The sequence below is a fragment of the Onychomys torridus genome, chromosome 13, assembly GCF_903995425.1.
Source record: "Onychomys torridus chromosome 13, mOncTor1.1, whole genome shotgun sequence".
Lineage (NCBI taxonomy): Eukaryota > Metazoa > Chordata > Mammalia > Rodentia > Cricetidae > Onychomys > Onychomys torridus.
The window spans coordinates 34,515,226-34,533,347 of record NC_050455.1 but is presented as its reverse complement, the minus strand read 5'-3'; the positions used below and the strand labels follow the sequence as shown (position 1 = coordinate 34,533,347).

The 18,122-nt window shown below is 38.7% G+C and overlaps 1 protein-coding gene across 5 annotated transcripts in view; it reads right to left on the bottom strand.

Annotated features, from left to right (window-relative positions):
* Kcnn2 (potassium calcium-activated channel subfamily N member 2) overlaps window positions 1-18,122 on the bottom strand; it is a 386,123-nt gene that overhangs the window by 170,605 nt on the left and 197,396 nt on the right. The window lies entirely within an intron of this gene.

The window sequence follows — 18,122 nt, the reverse complement described above, 5'->3', positions numbered from 1 at the left end:
TTTGGAATCAATGCCACTATGATTTTAGGAAGAAACTTACCAATGCATGATATTTAAAAAAAAAAAAAATGTATTGTGTCTGATGCAGAGGATGCCAAGGTCATCTTAAATGTTAAAATGAGCTTCTTCCAGCCGGTCCCTGCACATATGTTTAGATAACCAGACACCTCATGAGAAAGTGCCCCTGTTTCTAGACCTTTGTTAGATAGGAAACTGTCAAGTGGTAGCAAAAGAAGAGAGTTTCTGATGGATGAATACACTCAAATACCATGATGTATTGTACCTCAGATGGTGCCATTCCTCATTTCTGGTGCAGGCTTGCCTTCAGGGAAAGGGAAATGAGTTTTGCTTTGACAACAGAACATTTTACTAGACCCAGGCAGCACAGTGGAAGAACATGGAATCCTGCTTCATACAGCCCACTCAGCCTCTGCACCCAGCGATACTTAATAGAGAAGGGCCTGCAGTTTTAGCTGCCCACACAGTGTCATTGAGAATTTACAACTTACATCCATTTCTAATATATCCAGAGTTTTCCCAGTGTTTTCTGAACACATTCGAGTAAATGGATATTCAAAAGAGTGTAAACTTTAAAGTATTTTAGTGGGCTCCTGCGCAGATGTCCTTCACACTGTGCCTTTAAGAAGCTGAAAACATGTCCTTCATGGTTAGGCACTCCTGAGTTTATTCTTAAGAGAATAGTTGTAGTTTATATCTGACTGCCCCTCCCCTCCCCAAACACATTTTAATGCATTTGAAATCATTGTTCCAATAGAGAAAACGAAGCTTGCTACTTCTGCACAGATGAACAGCTCTTCTAGAAGCATCTTTGAAATGTGCAGCTTGCTCCCTTTTGTCACCATGAATGTTGTGGCTGGAGCCCTGCAGGTCTAGGTATTGTGACACTTCTGGCCCTTTATCTCCTGTGCTTGGTTCACAGAGATGGATTTCCCTAGTGACAAAACTCTCACTCGGTGAAGAGAACAAGAGAAGAGGGTAAAATCAGCTGGCTGCTCCTTGTTGCCTTTCTCATTCATGCATTGACTTGGTTGCGATGGATTATTGTATAGCTGGAGGGCTGTGCAGGGTAGCAGTGCTCTCTGAGAGTTAAATGGCAGAAGCACCTTGAGGTGCACTAAAGCAGTGAGTGATGAGTGCTAGAGTTGACGGGAGTAGATCCTGAAACTGGAGAAGAGGGATGGAAGTCTTCGCTGCATTTGGATTGAACCTTAGAGACAGCAGATGTGTCCTCCTTGCCTGAATGCTATTCCACCTCTGCCATTTCAAAATCCAACCCACCCCTCCAAGGCCCACACAAGCTCTCTGCCATCTAGAAAGGCTTTCCTGGAGACTTACCAGTGCCTGTCCCTGCTTTCTCTCCACTCCGAACTAGAAGTCACCCTGAGCTTCGCTTGTGCCAGCACTAACATCCTTACGTCTTTATACTCATCTGTTATATCATGGACGCATCCAGACAGCTCTCAGCAATCCACAGCCTGACAGCCCTTGGCCTGGTCCATATCATAGGTCCCAGGAGATTTCTATGACAAATGAATCAATTTCTTCATCTGCTCTTTTCTGGCCTATGGTTTCACTTGCCTGCCCCTTCTTCAAAGGCACCATCCAAGCAATTGTTCCATCTGTCCTAGTAGTTAGAAAAATACATAAGGAAGCTTTACTTTCTACTCAGTGACAATTAGATTCAGAGCATTGACCTCTCATGCTGGTTTTTTCTAGAACTATATGTAACTCAGGAGAAAAACTCTACTCAGAACCTTACTGTTATGTTATACACACACACACACAAACACACACACACACACACACACACACACACACACACGCCACCACATACTGTTCCTCATGAGCAAGAAAGAAGCTGTGCAAGGCCCTGATGGCCAATCTTAGTTTTATCAGGGGTCCTTGAGTTTTAGTTTGACTGTCTCTGACATATACTCACTCAATCTTGTTTGCCTTAGATAAAGTGGCTTATAGAAAGTATTTTAAAGGTATTATGCAGGTTCTCAAATGGCTATAAAGGAATGGGTATAATCGCTGACATCCTCTATATGAAATATACTTGAAGCTACCTCACTATTGGTAAGAATATAAACCATACTATAAAAATAATTTATTTTTAATTCCTCCAGGCCTAAATAAAGTATTAAAGTAAAATATGTAGTTTCTTTCATAATTTTCAGTCCTGAATTAAATAAACAATTACTCTGGCAGAAAGCTGTGATAATACACAATATTTTCTACAAACTGTAATTATTAGCAAAATTTTACTAGAATAATGTAAATTAAGTTTTGTAATCAATACTTGAAATGGAAATAAAAATTTAGTCTTAACCTATCAACTCATCTATATATCCCCTATCCATATCAGTGTAAGTGTCTGTATATGTGTATGTGCTACCTTCGTGATTTAGACAAATGTACAATTCTTCACATCCCTTCAACCTCAACTCTTTCTGTATTTATTATCATTACAATCCATTCCACCCTGGCTTTGGCCAGCTTTATATATTCAGTGATAGAGTCTTGGTTTAAGCAGTGTGCTCTTCCTGTTAGTCCATTTTTTTTTTTTTTTTTGATACTGAAATGTGGGTCCATATTGCCTAAATGTCAAAGGAGTTAATGGGGCTACTTTTGAAAGAAACACAAAACAAAACAAAAACAACTCACACATGGAAGGATAGTGGGGAGAACTGGGGATGGAAAGTTAAAACAGGCATGGAGATGAGGAGAGAGGGAAGAGGAACGGGAGTGGGCTAACCAAACTCTTCAAGTTTGGCCTCAATGATGCCCAACCTTAATCAAAGAGGCTGAGTCTGTCATGGCAAAAAATGGAAGTAGGAAGGGTAGAATGGATGTATTCTATAGAATCAGAGAACTCGTATCCTGACTATTTTTCCAGAAAGATTCAATGTCAAGTCCCTTTATCCAGGCACTTGCAAGTCCACTGGTGAAAGAACCATAGCATCTCTGAGACCCACAGTGGTAGTTGCCCCTTCAGGTCAAAGTTCGAAACAATACAAGCTACTGTGCTGTTGGCCAACCATACCAGTAAGCATGAACAGTCTACAAGGGCAGAGGGTGGGTGGCATTTCACCATCATAGGTAAGGTTGGTATCATTATCACAATGTAAAACAAGGCCAGTTCTCAGAGGTCTACTGTGAATAGAAGCAATATTATATAAAAAGTAACATTTGGGTTATTATTTGCAGAACAAGAATCCTCAAGCAGGATTCTTCTCTCAGGTGATGCTTTGATCCTTCACTGGGACATCAGAGCTAAGTCAGTTCATAGGCCCCAGCCCACTGACTGATGGGGAAGCTGGGAAAACTTGAGGGATTTCCTATATCCATCCTAAGTGTTGCCTAAGGCCAATTGCAGGTTTCTCTTCCTTTGGCAATATAAGGACATAGGATCTAATATCAGAGGAATGAAATATGTTCACAGCTAGTGAGTACATGAGGTGATCTAATATTGGGAGATCTGAAATGTGATCACAGCTCCTTCATTAAAATGTAGATAGATGGAAGTTGGTCCAAAAATATACTTCTATCCCAAGTTCTTTTCCATTGTCTTCTCACCAGTCCTGTGGTTATTTTCCTGGTACCTAAGTATGTAACTGTGTGCTCTATGTGACTAGCAGGTATCAGGACTCTTAGTTTGTTTCCCCAGCCAATGAAGTATGAATTAGTTTTGAGTAATGAATCTCTGTGAGTTCTAGGCCAGCCTGATCTACAAAGCAAGTCCCAGGATAGCTAAGGTTGTTACACAGAGAAACCCTGTCTTGAAATACCCCATGCCTGCTCCCCTCAATGTAAAAATGCCCTCATCATATTCATATCCATTGGGGATTTGACCCCTCGAAAACTGGTTACAGCCTTATGGCTAGTTGTGAAAACTCATCAAAGTAACCAAGTGGTAGCCTTAATCACTAAATGTATTGTCCTTACTAGAGAGGGCATAATTACTCTGGTATTTGGCATGTAGTTGAAAGCTGGTGAATGGTAAGCAGTGGGTCTCAATCTTGTTGGTAGGAAAAGCAGAAACAATGTGTTTACATTTGGTTAAGATACCGATTCATATTCACTGTCTGACTCTGGGATCATTTCACCTCTACTGGTCTATCATAATCTATAGAGATTGGATCACCTTGACATACAAGGAAATATTACATAGTTTTGTTGCACTGATGGCATTATGTGTTACTAGACCTGATGATCAGGAAATGACTAATTTGAAGTGAGAAGAAACATGGCTGTCATTGGACAAGCAATGAATTCCTCTGCCACTTACTGTCTCAGTTCAAAGTTTATCTTTTGTAACTTGTTTTGTAGACATTAAATGCAAGTGTTTAAGCATCTCTCCTTTGCTGTATGATGCTACTATTTGTCAGTAGAGGACACTAGAGAGACAATGTAGAAGGTAGGAGCTCTCCTGTTAGTCTCATTGTGCTGCTTTTGATGCCTGTTTCTCCTGTACAACTTCAGAAGTGCACATGAATGTGTGAATGCATGCATTCATGCTTGTGTGTGTGTGTGTGTGTGTGTGTGTGTGTGTGTGTGTGCTATGCCATAGCTATGTCCCACCCACCTCCTACCTCACAGTTTTTTAAGCAGCTTGCAGCCTCAGAAATGGTCTAGTGACTATCTTGCCTAGTCCCTTCAGACCATAGACTTTATGTTGTCTTAATGGTGAGTCTAGGCTGTGGTGTAAGCCATGTGCTATTCTAACACAAATTCTATTGCTCAGGACAAACCATACTGTGTGGAGTCTCAGCCCCAGCAGGAGAGCTGTAGCACAGACCAGATGTTAGAGAGTCTGGAACCAGGCTGTGATGTCTGTGTCAGAGACTATTTGCCATTTGAAAGAATAGCTCCTTGTATGCCATTCATCCTGTGGATAAAATGAAGCACACAATTTTGGACCATTGAGTCCATAATCAAAGTCAAAATCTATATGATCAAAATTTCCATCATGAACTGAATTTTTAAATATTCACTCTATCAAAAGTATCTATACACTAGGTAGCTATCTATGGTAGTATAGAAAAAAAATGCTGAAGGTTACATCTGTGTATGTCCAAAAGACCTGGAGAAAGTATCTAATGAGATGGCCTAGACTCCATGTTTTTTACCTTTACTGCATGAACTTCTCCCAAAAAGCTGACACATTTAGCCTCAAGAGGAGTTCTTCACAGTCAACTAATGAAATAGCATTTGCAGTGTTCACAGAAAGGCTGGTGAGTACATAGGTACTAGACTACACATAAGAACACTATCTATATTTCTAGACTACATATAGGAAGTACTTTGTAAAATTCTTCTCATGCATGGGGATGGGATTGTGAGTATGTGGGCACTAAACTACACATAGAAAGTATAATCTAGACTCTTTTACATGCATGGGTCTAAATGGATAGTAATTAAGGGAGAACATCTCAGTGAGCATAACTCTGATCAATATATGTGGTTGTCTACTTTTTATGTAAAAAAACGTGGTTTGAGTATTTTTATACATTATTTCTTGACTGTTGGCCAATGACTTGTCTAGTTGGTCAGAAGCTTATAATAGACTTTATAGGAGAATGGAAATATATTATAGGAGAGAAATGGACATATTTGGACCCATGACAAGAACTAGTAAGGTTTTGTGTTTGGTCTTGGAACCCACCAGAAACCATTCCTTGTAGAAGGGGCATGTAACACCCAAGTGTCCAGGATGAATTCTGTTATAGATGCCAATCAGCACTTTTTCTTAAAAACTACAATGCTGGCCCAGCGAATCCCTGAATGAAACAGCCACAACAAAGAGAACCATAGATTGTACCAAGGGCTAACATGGGCTTTTTCTCACCAAGACTGATCTAGCTACTGTTACTGCCTAGCAGTAGTAAAAACTAACAATTGCCATTTGGTCATGAATTCAGCCTGTTGCACTTTTTCCATCAGGGTGTAAAGTGGTTCTTTATTGTATGTTAAGACTTTACATTCCCTGCTTCCATGCTTCTCCAAGTGCTACAAACTTAGCTTTCCAAGGATTCCTAATCTATCATGTGGAAACTCACATTGCCTCAAGTTGGAAAAAAAACAATTTAGGATTATCTGATAAAGAAGGACATACAGAAAATACCAATACTCTTTAAATTGTTCCACACAATAGAAACAGAAGGAACATTACCAAACTCCTTCTATTAGGCTACAATTATCCTGATTCCCAAGCCAAACAAAGATGCAACAAAGAAAGAGAACTACAGACTAATATCCCTCATGAACATTGATGCAAAAATACTCAATAAAATATTGGCAAACAGACTCCAAAAACACATCAAAACAATTATCCACATGATCAAGTAGGCTTCATCCCAGAGATGCAAGGGTGGTTCAACATATGAAAGTCTGTCAATGTAATACACCATATAAACAATCTGAAAGAAAAAAAAAAAAACATTTGATCATCTCACTAGATGCTGAAAAGGCCTTTGACAAAGTCCAACACCCCTTCATGATAAAGGTCTTGGAGAGATCAGGAATATAGAGAATATACCTAAACACAAGGAAGGCAATTTACAGCAAGCCAACAGCCAACATCAAAGTAAATGGAGAGAAACTCAAAGAGATTCCACTAAAGTCAGGAACAAGACAAGGCTGTCCACTCTCTCCATACTTATTCAATATAGTACTTGAAGTTCTAGCCAGAGCAATAAGACAACCTAAAGAGATCAAGGAGATACAAATTGGAAAGGAAGAAGTCAAGCTTTCACTGTTTGCAGATGGCATGATAGTATACATAAGTGACCCCAAAAATTTGACCAAGAAACTCATACAGCTTATAAACACCTTCAGTAATGTAGCAGGATACAAGATTAACTAAAAAAAATCAATAGCCATCCTATATAAAAATTACAAATGGGCTGAGAAAGAAATCAGTGAAACAATACCCTATACAATAGCCACAAATGATATAAAATACCTTGGGGTAACTCTAACTAAGCAAGCAAAGGACCTGTATGAAAAGAACTTTAAGTCCCTGAAGAAAGAAATTGAAGATGTCAGAAAATGGAAAGATCTTCCATGCTCATGAATAGGTAGGATTAACATAGTAAAAATGGCAATCTTACCAAAAGCAATCTACAGATTCAATGCAATCCCCATCAAAATCCCAACACAATTCTTCACAGACCTGGAAAGAATAATACTCAATTTCATATGGAAAAACAAAAAACCCAGGATAGCCAAAAGAAACCTGTACAATAAAACAACCTATGGAGGCATCACAATCCCTGACTTCAAGCTCTACTATAGAGCTACAGTAATAAAAACAGTCCACATGGAAATGAACTGATGAGCCTGACATTAATCCGCACACCTATGAACATATGATTTTTGACAAAGAAGCCAAAACTGGACAATGGAAAAAAGACACCATCTTCAATAAATGGTGCTAGAATAACTGGATGTCAACATGTAGAAGACTGCAAATAGATCCATATCTGTCACCGTGCACAAAAGTTAAGTCCAAGTGGATCAAAGACCTCAACATAAATCCAGTTACTCTGAACCTAATAGAAAAGAAAGTAGGAAGTAGTCTTGAATGCATTGGTATCAGAGATCATTTCCTAAATATAACACCAGTAGCACAGACACTGAGAGAAACAATCAATGGGAGCTCTTGAAACTGAGAAGCTTTTGTAGGGCAAAGGACATGGTCAATAAGATAAAGTGACAGCCTACAGAATGGGAAAAGGTCTTCACCAAACCCACATCTGACAGAGGGCTGATATCCAGAATTTATAAAGAATTCAAGAAATTAGACATCAAAATACCCAACAGTCCATTTAAAAAATGGGCTATAGAGCTAAACAGAGAATTCTCAACAGAAGAAGCTCAAATGGCTGAAAGATATTTAAGGAATTGCTCAACATCCTTAATCATCAGGGAAATGCAAATCAAAACGACTCTGAGATACCATCTTACACCTGTCAGAATGGCTAAGATCAAAAACACTGAAGACATCTTATGTTGGAGAGGATGTGAAGGAAGGAAAACACCCCTCCACTGTTGGTGGGAATACAAACTTGTATAGCCATTTTGGAAAACAATATGGCACTTTTTTTAGAAAATTTGGAATCAACCTCCTTCAGGACCCAGTGATACCATTCTTGCGCATATACCCAAGGATTGCTCAATCATACCACAAGAACACATGTTCAACTATGTTCATAGTAGCATTATTTGTAATAGCCAGAACCTGGAAATAACCTAGATGCCCTTCAACTGAAGAATGGATAAATAAAATGTGGTACATATACACAATGGCATACTGCTCAGCAGGAGAAACAATGACATCATGAGGTTTGCAGGCAAGTGGATGGATCTAGAAAATATTATCCTGAGTGAGGTAACCCAGACTCAGAAAGACAAACATGATATGTATTCACTCATAAGTGGATACTAGATGTAAAGCAAAGGATAACCAGACTGCAACTCACAACTCCAGGGAGGCTACCTAGTAAAGAGGACCCTAAGAAAGACACAGGTATCACCCAATGACAGAGAAAGGGATGAGATCTACATGAGCAACCTGTACTGGGCGGGGGTGGGGAGTAATGGAGGGCAAGGGTCAGAGGAAAGTGAGCTTAGGGGAGCGGGAGGTCCCAGCTGGATCAGGAACAGAGTGGGAGAACAAAGAAAGAGACACCATGATAAATGAAGACCCCCCATGGGAATAGGAAGAAGCAGAGTGCTGGTGAGGTCCCCAGAAATCCACAAAGGTACTGCCAATATAGACTAGTGGCAATGGACAAGAAAGTTCTGAGATGACCTACTCTGGTGATTGGATGGCCGAACACCTTAACTGTCATGTTAGAACTCTCATCCAGTGACTGGTGGAAGCAGATGCAGAGATCCATGGCCAAACCCCAGGTGGAGCTCCAGGATCCAATCAGCGAGAGAGAGGCGGGATTATATGAGCAAGCGATATCAAGACCATGATTGGAAAAAGCACAGGGACAAATAGTCAAACTAGTGGAAACACATGAAATGTGAACCAATAGCAGAGGAGTCCCCATGGAACTGGACCAGGCCCTCTGGATAAGTGAGACAGTTGATGAGCTTGAACAGGTTAGGAGGCCCCCAGGCAGTGGGACCGGGACCTGTCCTTGGTGTATGAGCTGGCTTTTTGGAACCTAGTGCCTATGCTGAGATACTTTATTCATCTTTGGTGCAGGGAGGAGAGGACTGGACCTCCTTGAATCTACCAAGCTGGACTGACTCCCCAGGGGAGACCTTGCCTTGGAGGAGGTGGGAATGGGGGGGTGGATTGGGGAGAAGGCTGGGGGTAGGAGGAGGGAGGACAGGGAATCTGTGGATGATATGTAAAACTAAATTAAGTATAAAATAAAAATATTTATTAAAAAAAAAGAAGCAGATACACACACAAGGTGGGAGGTGGGCAGTATATGCTCAAATAATCATCTACTGGTCTTAGTATATATGTCATTGTCCCAAAGCAGCTGGCCATACAGAAGGGTGGAGTGATCTATCAAGGACTCAGCAAAGCAGCATTGAAAAGTGCTGTAAGTTGAGATAGGTATGGGTTGAGCTAGCAGGTGAGAGATGGAGCTGTGTTCTCAATAGTGGAATACACATAGAAGGACATGGTAAGGATTTACTAAAATTAAAGCTAAAAACTCATGATTTGGGTTCTCAACACCAGTGGGCCAGTGAACAAAGAAAAGGAGTGCTATGTTAGTGGGATGATTTTTCTTGGTCACCACTGAAACAGAATTGTCACACAGAACAGACAGAGAAAGTATATGGAGAAGCAAAGAGATGCAATGGGGTTTTGTTTCTTTCTTGTGTGGTGATAATACTGAATGTATTATACAGTCCATGCACCGGAGTTCTTTCTGCCAAGGTACACAACTAAGGTGTCAAATTTTAAGTGTCAAGAATGTAAGACACCATTCTGTGTCTGTCCTCACCCCTACCTGTTCTTTATAATGCTTTCCAGACTACCTCTGCAGTGGTGCTTTCTTCATAATCTCTTTTGTCTAATGTATGAGGTCAAACCAATTCTCCAATTCTATGGTGGTGTCTTCCTACCTGTCTCCATCTTATTTTACTGAGTTCCTTTGCAGTCCTAGATAGCTTATTCTCATGGCGGCACCTCTTAAAAAGGGTTGTAAAGGACCACCTTGACATGTGATTATCAGATTTATTTCTTAAAAGCGTCAATATGGCACCTTCACACTCTTTCTTTCAATGAGGCAGTGGCTCTCAGCTGGTGGGTTCAAGTCCCTGTTTTCCCATGTAAGTTCTGACTCTCGCCACCCTTTAGAAAGCTATCTTCATCGATTTTTGTTCCTAAGTCCCACCACAATATAAACTTGAACTGTGTATTACCTCGCAAATTACAAGGTACCAAAGCCTGTCACAGCCTTTTGGACCTTAGTGATGGTGAGATATTAGGTTCTGACACTTAGGTTAATTTTTTATTATTTTAAAAATAGTACAATTAATACCTACCTGAAAACCTTCCTAAAAATGGGAAATATAGTCACAGCTACCAAGTACTTAGCAATGTCCAATAACCTACTAGAAAAAAAAATACTGTTTTACCCATAATCTATTCTTCAGCATGTACCAAGGCTTCCAGAAGAAGGCAGGTTTCCAAATCTCAATTTGCCTATTGGTCAGGATGCCAATTTGAATTGTTTTTGGCAAACTGGTTTCACCACATTGCCCTAGCTCCAAATTTATTGGTGAGTGCTTCACTAGGATTATCCTGTTTGCATATCTGTGAAATCTCTTTGGGTCTTTTCCATCCCAAAGTATTCTCTATTATATTTGAACTTTCATAATGGCTTGTCTATGTTACTATCATCTCCCAAAGGGAGCCAAATGTGGCCCTTATAATGTAGAGAAACATAAAGTTAGGAAATTATTTTCTTATGGCCATTGTATTAATGGAATGACTCAGAGACACATTGTTCCAAGTTCAAGCTTGGCTGTAAATTGTCTGCAGTGACCTCATACTAGAATGTACCAAACCCTGGAGAATGCACCACTTCTATCTAATTGCCTCAGAACTCCGACAGACAAGAATGAACTTATAAGGCCTGGCAAAGCTTCATTTCATTGTCTTTTCTTAAAGAAGTATGCAATGTAAAATAAAGTGAAATTCTATTTACATCCTAATATTTCTTTTCTTTCCTTTCTTTTGCCATCGGCCATCGTCATTTTTAATAATTAATTTAAAAGTATAAATACACAGTGTCTTCAATTTTCTTCTGTTACAACTGCTCTCCTAGTTGTTTTTGTTCTTTTATAGATAAGAGCCTCCTGATGACCTGGAACCTGTTTCATATTTTGCTTGAGGAACATCTACCACAGTAACTTGAATGTATTAGATTATAAACAATCCTTTAAATGTACAGTTGTTGTTAGGTTTAGAAAAATATAAACAACATTCTAATCCCCAGGGAATTTAATTCTTAGGTGAAGATATAGACCACTTAAAATGAACTTTTAGGAATTATGTAAGGTCAAACGTAATTCCAAATCTGATTGCATATAAAGGAGGCACTGTGGGAAAGATCAGCTCTGTAGCTTAGAGAACACAATATCACCCTCATCTCCAGCTAATGTAGTTCCAAGGGTTATTTCTCAGTTCCCAATAAAATGGGGAAAACTTTTCTTTGATGTTTGACATTATGGACCAGAATATTGTTGGTAGCACTTAATGCTGAGTACTGGCATATTTTGAATCTTAAGTAGGGACAAATAGTGGTTTTAGCTCACAAGGATATATTTGAAAGTAACATTAGAGATTATGCATTGGAAATGTTTGTATTAACTAGTCACTTGTCAAAACTTAGTTGTTACTTTTCTTTAGTTGGATAAGCCAGTTTAGCATTAACTCAGCATAAATTATTGTTTTATAACCCTTAGGCTAGAATTTCCCAAGTGTGACTAGATCAGTTCTCTTGTCTTCTTTAGGTTTCTGCTGAATAACTTCTTAGCCAGAAGGGAAGATATGTCTTAGACTCCTGGCAGTCTGGCTGTTGCCTGGAGCCAATGTCAAGTTATATCAGCTCGGTAGGCTTTTGAAAGCCAACAATGAAGACAATCATCTTGAAAGTAAAATTCATTCAAGAAGCAAGAGCAAGAAGGCAAGGAGGCATGGAGAACTGTCAAAATGTTTCTTGGAAAATAAGAACCAAAGCCTGAATAAAGAGATCATAAAGTTCATCAAAAATAAAATGTTGGAATGGAAAAGGAGATATAAGGAAAGGTAATGCTTTAGCATGAAGAAAGTAGGGAGATTGAGTAGTGGCTAAGGCGGAAAACATGCTTGATTCCTAGATGACCTAGGGTCACGTTTTCCAGAGTAGAGTCCAGGAGACTAAAACCTCAAGAGTACTTGTGATTCTCTAACATGGGTCTATGAATACATCACAAACAAGGGATGGTTGATCTCTAGAACAGAGCTAGATTTGCAAAGTCACAGAACCTATTTGTGCTCCTGCAGAGACTTCAAGATTGCACAGAAGTGGCCAAGAATAAAGTCAAAGATTCAAAGAACTGAAGTTGAAAAAAAATTGCAAGGACATTGTGGTAGAAGGCATGAACTGAGAACAGAGGTATCAACAATTGTATTAGGATACAGTGATGGGACTAGATGAGACAGCTGAGGCCACTGAGGACAGATTTTACATTGGACATCACAGTGACATGTGACCTTTCAAAATTCAACTGAATGCTAAAAAAAAAAAAAAAAATAGCGGAGAAGGGGGAAGAGAGTTCTAAAGAACCAAAGTTTATACCTTTTCCTTAATTAAAAAAAATCTGGAAATAGCAGCTTTTTAAATGAGCACATTTTGATTCTATCTTGAACCAATTGGGATAATCTCATCTCCTTTAGTTAGTGAATTGATTTAGGAATCAGCTTGAGTCTGAGACCTAAATTAATTGGGCTGCAGACAATCTCTGAAACAAAACCACTGTGACCTGACTTGATCCAATTAGGACATGTATTCATGTGTAAGTTGGGATCCTGTGTTACTGGTTGCCGCTGAAACATACAGAGGGACAGGCTTAAGTAAAAGGAAGAGGTGGGTGCAGAGAACAAAGAAGAAATGGAGGGATGAAGGATGGAAGGGAAGGAAAGAGGGAGGGAAAGGAAACACACAAGGAAAGAAAGAGTAAGAGGGATGAACATTCTTGGTGATAGCATTAAGGCATTGAAAGAAATTGCATTCACTTGTTATCTGACATGAGCCCACAGGGAAAAATCTAATACACAATATAATACATACCACCATTATTTCTCCCAAGTTTACAGTTTAGGTATGTTTTTAGATATTTTAAATAATACATTCAAATTATAGAATTTGGAAAACACAATTTGAAAGAGAATAAAATGTGGCTCTCACGGTCTTTGTGCCCAAAAGTCCCTTCTGGATATATTTTGCTGTTTTATATATTTGATCTTTTGCAGTGGTATTATATTAGTTATTATTATTTTATTATTATTATTATTATTATTATTACTACTACTACTACTACTACTACTACTACTACTACTACTACTACTACTGTTATTGCTGTACACATACCATATCATTGAGTTGCATCCCATTCCACAAAGTTATTTATCATATTTGTGATAATATTACAATTTTTGTCTCATCATTTTTAACAGGACATGTAATTTAGGAGTCAATTTTACACCCTTTAATCCAGGGCTTGCTAGAAGGAAGATATGCTTGAAAAGCTCCCCATTCAGGTGGATCTGGTGATTGCTTAGGAGTGAGCACAGACTGCTGATAGTTGTTGGCCCTGGTGAGCCAGCAGTCACTAGCATGCAGGCCCAGAGTGTGGGAGGGCCAAGGGGATGTGTCAAATTGCTGACTGACTGGTCCTCTGGAATCACCAGAGTGGGACCTTTGAGGAAGTGAAGGCATAAAAAGCCTAGCCCTTAATTGGGAGTGCTTCTGTGTCTCTTGCCCAGAAGAGCTGTTTCTGCACGGTAAGTGGCATCTTTAGTCCATATTAAAGAACTTACATTCTTTGCCAGTGTTTGCTGGCTTCCTTCCCTGAGTCTATTGTGACAACTCTACAGTAAATGATAATAACAGTAGCAAGCCTCTAGAGAGCACTTACTCCATGCCAGGCACTACATAAGCATTATACAGTGACATACATTAGGTGACATACATTTAACTCCACAATTTCCATGGCAATCATACATAGCTTGTATTGTCTGATGTAGTTTAATATCACTCTTTTTTTTTTTCATAACAAGAAAGAGAGAAAGGTATGTAGCTTGCTTGGTGCACAGCTAAGGGTTTCTGCTTTTAACACTGTTACACATCTAACCTGCTACACAGCACACGATTGAATATTTCCTATATTACTATAAATTCTTTATATTACTTTAATAACAAACAAATGTTACTCTATCTATAGACAAACCTCCATTATATAACACTAATTACACCATTCTTTTAAAACATATTTTCCCAACTTTATCCAGGGAAGTAGTTCAGTGAGTATCTTGAACAGCCATCATCAGAGAAGTTTCTTCCTGCAGAAGATGGGAACAAACACAGAGACCCACAGCCAGACATTATGCAGAGAGTGGGAGACCTTGGAACATTCAGCCCTAAATGGGATATTTATCAAATCCCTCCCCTCAGAGCTCAAGGAATCCTATAAAAGAGGAGGTAGAAATAGTGTAAGTGCCATAGGGAATGGAGGACACAAAAAAAAAACAAGACCCTCTAAATCAAAATGGTAGATGCACACATGAACTCACAGAGACTGAGGCAGCATGCACAGGGCCTGCACAAGTCTGCACCAGATGGAGCCCTACAGCCAAAAGGAGAAGCGCACACATGACCCCAGCCCTAACCCAGAAGCTATCTCCAATTGATAACCACTTACATATGAAAATTTCCCCCAAGGGAGTCTCATTGGGGAACAACTATTCTTAAGGGTAGGCTGCATGCCCAGCAGTAGATGGCCAATAGAAAACACACTCAATGGCATCTTTGGAGGTTCCTTATCTCATAATGTCATCTCAGGGCTTTCCCTTTGTTTTATTTCATTTTTGCGTTTTTAAAAAAAATTTATATTTTTAAATTTCAATTTAATTTTACTTATATATTTTCTTCTTTCGTTTTATACTACAGGTCTTTTGTGTATATATTATGGCTTCCAGCTTAGTGTTTTATGGGATTCCTGAGTGTGCTAATGAGTGGGTGTCTGTTCCTTATGTCTTCTCTTAGGTTCTTTTTCTTTTTTTCTTTGTTGTTTGTTTATTGTTTGTCCAGTTCTGATGTGTTAGTTTTGTTTCATCTTATTATATTAATTTAATTTTATTATTATTCCTGAGACAGTTGTTTGTTTTCTAATGAGACAGAAAAGGGGTGGATCCATATAGGAGGGGAGCTGGGGGCGCTGAGAGGAGTAGAGGGAGGGAAAACCATGATCAGGATATATTATGTGAGAAAAAAATATTTTCAATAAAAAGAAAAATATCTTCTTTTTTATTTAAACATTTTTATACAATCTATTTTGATCATGTTTCCCTACTCCCAGTTCCTCCCCACCTCTCCCCCACCTACCAAACTTATTTCCTCTCTTCCTTTCTCAAAAAAATCTACAAAGATGAAAAAATCAAAACAAACAAAAAGCCAATAAGATTTTTTAAAAAATGCCAAAACAAAAGTTCACAAAATGACTATAGAGTTAATTTTGTATTGACTAACTAATTCTGTCTAGACTGTGTTTGGTATACCTAGTGACACTCTATTGGAGAAAACTGATCTCCCCCTTGCCAATATGTATCAATTACAAATAGCTTCTTGGTTGAGGGGAAGCCTGTATCTACTTCCCCCTCTCAGTGTTGATATTCCCTTCTGGCTTGAACCTGTGCAGGTCCTGTGTATGCTGCTACCGTCAGTGAGTTCATAAGCATAGCACTGCTGTGGTATCTTGAAGACACTGTTTCCTTGTGCCATCATCCATCACTTCTGGTTCCTATCTCCTGCATAGAGACTTGAGAGGCTGTGCTTTGAAGAAGACATCCCACTTAGGACTAAATGCTTGAAAGTCTCAATCTCTACTTATTATCTACTTGTAGGTTTCTTTGTTAATTCCCATCTGCTGGAAGAAAAATGCTTCCCTAATGATGGCTGAGCAAGGCACTGATTTATGGATATAGAAGATTGTCATTAGGAGTCATTTTATTGCTATGCTTTTAGCAGCATAATAGTAGAAGATTTCCCTCTGGGGCCATGATCTACCTAGTCTTGGGTTCTTGGCCACTTTAGTGGTATCAGGTATATGTCCCATCTCATGGAGCGATCTGGAGGATTAAATAGGGAGAGGGATGGGAGAGAAGAGTAAAGGAGGGAATCTAGGGAGGAACAATTTAATAACAATATTGAAAACCACTACTGTAGAAGCTTTCTAAAAATATACATCCACGGAAGGAATCTAAATAGAATCACTATATTATGGGAGAGACAAGGCCCCCATCATGTAGATGCTGAGAATTGAACCTGTGTCTTTTGGAAGAACAGCCAATATGCTTAACAACTAAGCCATTTTTCTCTGCTCCAATTATCACATTGTTTACTTTTATAAAGAATGCTGTGGTAGATATATTTGTACAGATTTATTTAAATAGATTTATGAGTTTTATGGGGATATAGTCACAGAATTATGAAGTCTTGTATAAGACTATTTAAAAACTCTTGAATAATCTCTATTTTCCAGAAGCTTCATACCAAAATATCTCCTCAGGAGGAATCTTTATTTAATGATTCCACCATTAATTTTTACTATAGTCCTCCATTGATTTGTTATGCATGCTAATATTTAATCATTCTTTTGGACTTTTTAAAATAGGTAAATAATATTTTGTAACAATTTAGAAAGTCAGATAAAACTACTTATTTGAATAATAAATCTAAGACCCAGAAACTTGATTCTTCATTTAACAATCATTTTGAAATACTAAAATAAATTAGTAAATCTATTAGCAAAATTAAATAAATCTGAATTCTATACAGCTAGACAAATACCTCATTCTTCCAACTAGCTAAGGAGCAAATATTACTCACAGAAAGCTATTGAAATAAAGTAGTTGCTAAGCCTGCATGTAAACAGAATCACATCTGAAATGCTTGTTTTCATCTATCAGTTAAATGAAATCATTAAGATTATAGATGTGAGTGAATATAGAATGTCATATTTTCATGTCAAAACAGGAAGGAAGTGTTTCACAGACATAAAAACAATTCCATTAACTCTCGTCCTTGAGCTTTTTGTTGCTTAGCTTAACTTCTGGCTGCCCTTTCCAGTTGATGACCTTAACAAAAGCCCTAAGAAGCTATAAATAGCATCATTCACTCTTCAGGTTCTTCTGCTTCCCTCTACAAGTACTCATGGCCTCCCATAGTAATGCACTTGGGCCAGATGGCCTTCAGCCCAGCTTCCTGTAAATATTCTATTTTTAATGATGATCATTAAAAAATACTAATTTTCTCTTTCCCAAGACCATTTCTACAGAGACCTCTTGGTGCTTCACAAATACTAATTAAGCCTTAGGATTGTGACTTCTTTTTCCTGTCTCACAAAATGCCTAAGGGCTTCTAGTAAACCATTTTCTAAGAGTTAGCCGAAACAGAAAGCAGAGGTAAGAGTTTAGACTCCTTTCTCCCACCTAGAGGGTCTGCAGGATACTGAGATGAACTCACACTTTTAACTATTCTGGCCCAAGGACCCTCCAGGAGAAAAATCCCAAGTTCCTTCTCCAAGGTAGTGATGACCTATTTGCAGCTCTAGAAAATCTTCCTGATGCTTATAGTTATGTTTTTCAAACAGAAAATAGACCCATAAAGTAAGGGCTTAACTTGCGATCCTTACCTTCAAAGTGCTTGGGCATAGACCTCATCAGCTCTGTCAACTTGGGGGTGGGTAGAAAGAGGCATATTGACCTTTACTAACCTTTATTTAAAGTATCATTTCTTTTGACTACTAATACCATAGTCATATCTGTAGTATTTATGACATTGTAACCAGTAGAAATC